Raw genomic sequence first — 5,000 nt, 5'->3', positions numbered from 1 at the left:
TTGAAAATGATATGTCATGTCGAACTGATTTTGTCATAAAAAAGTTGGTCGATTTGTTCTTTGCTTGCAAAATTTCTTGACTTTTTATCTGCAGGTATCTTAAGTGGAATCGAATTAATTTGTCCAGAGCTATATACCTAAAATATGGAACGCTTCACGAATTTGCGTGTCATCCTTGCGCAGGGGCCATGCTAATCTTCTCTGTATCGTTCCAATTTTAGTATATGTGCTGCCGAAGCAAGCACATTCCAAAAGCAAAGTCCTAAGATATATATACCCCACCATGTGCCTCAAGATTGATCTTAGGGAGAGTAAAAGATGGAAGTTAAATTCAGATGGGGTTTCAAAGACTGGAGAACACTTTACAATAAACAAGATAGAGCTACTTACTGGCAAAAAATTCAATATCCCATTAAGGAAAGGCCACCAATTTCTATACGTACCACAGTCAAATAAATTATGCAAATTAGCATGTGGAGGTTCATTTCTTTTGGAACCATAGGCTGTACAAGATTAAAATTGCTCCTAAGTACAGAACAAGTGAAGTAGGAATGGAAAATGGCAAAATAGTTTTCTAAGACTTAATAGAAGTACTGAGACAACCTGCACAATTTAGACAAGAATTGAATTTGAAAATGATATGTCATGTCGAACTGATTTTGTCATAAAAAAGTTGGTCGATTTGTTCTTTGCTTGCAAAATTTCTTGACTTTTTATCTGCAGGTATCTTAAGTGGAATCGAATTAATTTGTCCAGAGCTATATACCTAAAATATGGAACGCTTCACGAATTTGCGTGTCATCCTTGCGCAGGGGCCATGCTAATCTTCTCTGTATCGTTCCAATTTTAGTATATGTGCTGCCGAAGCAAGCACATTCCAAAAGCAAAGTCCTAAGAGTTATATACCCCACCATGTGCCTCAAGATTGATCTTAGGGAGAGGGAAAGTTGGAAGTAAAATTTAAATAGGGTATTATAAACTGGAGAACATTAACAAGATAGAGCTGCTAACTGGCAAAAAAATTCAATATCCCATTAAGAAATAGCCATCGATTTCCATACATACCACAGTGAAACAAATTATGAAAATTGGCATGTGGAGGTTCATTTCTTCAAAACCATAGACTGTACTAGACTAAAATTGCTTCTTTGCATTCTTTGGCTAGGATGGCACTTGACAAAAATGGGTGCTCTTTGCCAGGCACCCCTGTGCATCTAAGCAGCCAGGTTTCCAGACATCAGCAAAATCTCCAGCCAAAAAAACATTTACTGCCCATTAAATAACCATTCTTTTTTATAACTTTATAGTTTATAGCATTTAGTTTAGGGAGACTAAAGAATTTTACTTCTAAATGTTTTTAGTTTATAATACTAATCATATGCTAATCACCATTTATGTAATCGGTTAATGTCAAATAAGTGGGCAAAAAGGTAAAAAATGACATAGTTTACACTTAAAATGTATTTGTTGCTAAACAAATTTGGATATATGCAAATTATGTAACTGCTAAACTTTAAGATTGTAAATTAAGTATTGTGTGCACTATCTTTTGGCTCAATTAACAATAAAAGTAAAAAATACAGATGAATAGCATATGGTAAGTATTATAAATTAATAATATATATATATTTTGAAGCCACAACTTGGTCTCCCTAATTGTATTGGTATATGATTTAAACTAGCCCTAACATTTTATTTTTATATTTGTACATTCTGTTAGAGGTGCTTATGTGTTGTGAATGGCTCCTTGGTTTGACATCTAATACATTATGTGTTCAGTTCTTATTTTTGTGGAACAGAGTTAAAAAAAGAATTTTTAGAAGTCTAGTATATTCATGGGTGCTTGGGGAGTTTCTTGATAGAACATTATGTGTAGGGGGAGAAGCTAGGCATTTGTTCTTTGTGGAAAGGGTCTTAAATCTCATGCATTAAGCAAATTAGGTGATTGCAGCATGCACCATGGGCTTCAATAATTATATAATAGCAGATTTGATTTGCTGGAGATTGTGGTTTTGTACTGTACAATTGTCTAGAGTTATGAATAGGTATTGGATAAAGAAAGATAGATTTTTCCACTGTACCAAGCAGAACCTATTGGGTGCAGCAGTGCATATTCATGCCTTCAGGCCTGGAGTGACTTGGAGGGGGCACCTGTCCCTTACGTTTCCGCTTCGACCAATAGATACACCCCTGCAAGTTCAATAAGAATTGAAGGTGGCTAAATAATTTTCTAAGTTTAAATATAACTGAGGCAGTCTGCACAATTCACACAATGATAAGTCATGTCTAACTGATGACATCATACAAGAGTTGGTCGATTTGTTCTTTGCTTGCAAAATTTCTTACCTTTTTATCTGCAGGTATCATTAAGTGGAAAAGAATTAATTTGTCCAGAGCTATATACCTAAAATATGGAACGCTTCACGAATTTGCGTGTCATCCTTGCGCAGGGGCCATGCTAATCTTCTCTGTATCGTTCCAATTTTAGTATATGTGCTGCCGAAGCAAGCACATTCCAAAAGCAAAGTCCTAAGATATATATACCCCACCATGTGCCTCAAGATTGATCTTAGGGAGAGTAAAAGATGGAAGTTAAATTCAGATGGGGTTTCAAAGACTGGAGAACACTTTACAATAAACAAGATAGAGCTACTTACTGGCAAAAAATTCAATATCCCATTAAGGAAAGGCCACCAATTTCTATACGTACCACAGTCAAATAAATTATGCAAATTAGCATGTGGAGGTTCATTTCTTTTGGAACCATAGGCTGTACAAGATTAAAATTGCTCCTAAGTACAGAACAAGTGAAGTAGGAATGGAAAATGGCAAAATAGTTTTCTAAGACTTAATAGAAGTACTGAGACAACCTGCACAATTTAGACAAGAATTGAATTTGAAAATGATATGTCATGTCGAACTGATTTTGTCATAAAAAAGTTGGTCGATTTGTTCTTTGCTTGCAAAATTTCTTGACTTTTTATCTGCAGGTATCTTAAGTGGAATCGAATTAATTTGTCCAGAGCTATATACCTAAAATATGGAACGCTTCACGAATTTGCGTGTCATCCTTGCGCAGGGGCCATGCTAATCTTCTCTGTATCGTTCCAATTTTAGTATATGTGCTGCCGAAGCAAGCACATTCCAAAAGCAAAGTCCTAAGATATATATACCCCACCATGTGCCTCAAGATTGATCTTAGGGAGAGTAAAAGATGGAAGTTAAATTCAGATGGGGTTTCAAAGACTGGAGAACACTTTACAATAAACAAGATAGAGCTACTTACTGGCAAAAAATTCAATATCCCATTAAGGAAAGGCCACCAATTTCTATACGTACCACAGTCAAATAAATTATGCAAATTAGCATGTGGAGGTTCATTTCTTTTGGAACCATAGGCTGTACAAGATTAAAATTGCTCCTAAGTACAGAACAAGTGAAGTAGGAATGGAAAATGGCAAAATAGTTTTCTAAGACTTAATAGAAGTACTGAGACAACCTGCACAATTTAGACAAGAATTGAATTTGAAAATGATATGTCATGTCGAACTGATTTTGTCATAAAAAAGTTGGTCGATTTGTTCTTTGCTTGCAAAATTTCTTGACTTTTTATCTGCAGGTATCTTAAGTGGAATCGAATTAATTTGTCCAGAGCTATATACCTAAAATATGGAACGCTTCACGAATTTGCGTGTCATCCTTGCGCAGGGGCCATGCTAATCTTCTCTGTATCGTTCCAATTTTAGTATATGTGCTGCCGAAGCAAGCACATTCCAAAAGCAAAGTCCTAAGAGTTATATACCCCACCATGTGCCTCAAGATTGATCTTAGGGAGAGGGAAAGTTGGAAGTAAAATTTAAATAGGGTATTATAAACTGGAGAACATTAACAAGATAGAGCTGCTAACTGGCAAAAAAATTCAATATCCCATTAAGAAATAGCCATCGATTTCCATACATACCACAGTGAAACAAATTATGAAAATTGGCATGTGGAGGTTCATTTCTTCAAAACCATAGACTGTACTAGACTAAAATTGCTTCTTTGCATTCTTTGGCTAGGATGGCACTTGACAAAAATGGGTGCTCTTTGCCAGGCACCCCTGTGCATCTAAGCAGCCAGGTTTCCAGACATCAGCAAAATCTCCAGCCAAAAAAACATTTACTGCCCATTAAATAACCATTCTTTTTTATAACTTTATAGTTTATAGCATTTAGTTTAGGGAGACTAAAGAATTTTACTTCTAAATGTTTTTAGTTTATAATACTAATCATATGCTAATCACCATTTATGTAATCGGTTAATGTCAAATAAGTGGGCAAAAAGGTAAAAAATGACATAGTTTACACTTAAAATGTATTTGTTGCTAAACAAATTTGGATATATGCAAATTATGTAACTGCTAAACTTTAAGATTGTAAATTAAGTATTGTGTGCACTATCTTTTGGCTCAATTAACAATAAAAGTAAAAAATACAGATGAATAGCATATGGTAAGTATTATAAATTAATAATATATATATATTTTGAAGCCACAACTTGGTCTCCCTAATTGTATTGGTATATGATTTAAACTAGCCCTAACATTTTATTTTTATATTTGTACATTCTGTTAGAGGTGCTTATGTGTTGTGAATGGCTCCTTGGTTTGACATCTAATACATTATGTGTTCAGTTCTTATTTTTGTGGAACAGAGTTAAAAAAAGAATTTTTAGAAGTCTAGTATATTCATGGGTGCTTGGGGAGTTTCTTGATAGAACATTATGTGTAGGGGGAGAAGCTAGGCATTTGTTCTTTGTGGAAAGGGTCTTAAATCTCATGCATTAAGCAAATTAGGTGATTGCAGCATGCACCATGGGCTTCAATAATTATATAATAGCAGATTTGATTTGCTGGAGATTGTGGTTTTGTACTGTACAATTGTCTAGAGTTATGAATAGGTATTGGATAAAGAAAGATAGATTTTTCCACTGTACCAAGCAGAACCTATTGGGTGCAG

The 5,000-nt window shown here is 34.8% G+C and overlaps 5 non-coding genes across 5 annotated transcripts; all 5 read right to left on the bottom strand.

Moving 5' to 3' along the window:
- Positions 1-138: 138 nt before the first annotated feature.
- On the bottom strand, positions 139-245 carry LOC148514406 (U6 spliceosomal RNA). The gene has a single exon (XR_015879908.1). It is a non-coding gene; the product is annotated as a U6 spliceosomal RNA (small nuclear RNA).
- Positions 246-767: 522 nt separating this feature from the next.
- LOC148514405 (U6 spliceosomal RNA) lies at positions 768-874 on the bottom strand. The gene has a single exon (XR_015879907.1). It is a non-coding gene; the product is annotated as a U6 spliceosomal RNA (small nuclear RNA).
- Positions 875-2,405: 1,531 nt separating this feature from the next.
- Positions 2,406-2,512, bottom strand: LOC148514404 (U6 spliceosomal RNA). The gene has a single exon (XR_015879906.1). It is a non-coding gene; the product is annotated as a U6 spliceosomal RNA (small nuclear RNA).
- Positions 2,513-3,034: 522 nt separating this feature from the next.
- On the bottom strand, positions 3,035-3,141 carry LOC148514403 (U6 spliceosomal RNA). Its single transcript, XR_015879905.1, has one exon. It is a non-coding gene; the product is annotated as a U6 spliceosomal RNA (small nuclear RNA).
- Positions 3,142-3,663: 522 nt separating this feature from the next.
- Positions 3,664-3,770, bottom strand: LOC148514402 (U6 spliceosomal RNA). Its single transcript, XR_015879903.1, has one exon. It is a non-coding gene; the product is annotated as a U6 spliceosomal RNA (small nuclear RNA).
- Positions 3,771-5,000: the final 1,230 nt, after the last annotated feature.

The sequence above is a fragment of the Taudactylus pleione genome, unplaced genomic scaffold (genome assembly GCF_031769625.1).
Source record: "Taudactylus pleione unplaced genomic scaffold, aTauple2 ptg000262l, whole genome shotgun sequence".
Classification (NCBI taxonomy): domain Eukaryota; kingdom Metazoa; phylum Chordata; class Amphibia; order Anura; family Myobatrachidae; genus Taudactylus; species Taudactylus pleione.
Note: the sequence above shows the minus strand (reverse complement) of the source record. Positions and strands in the feature narration are given on the sequence as shown.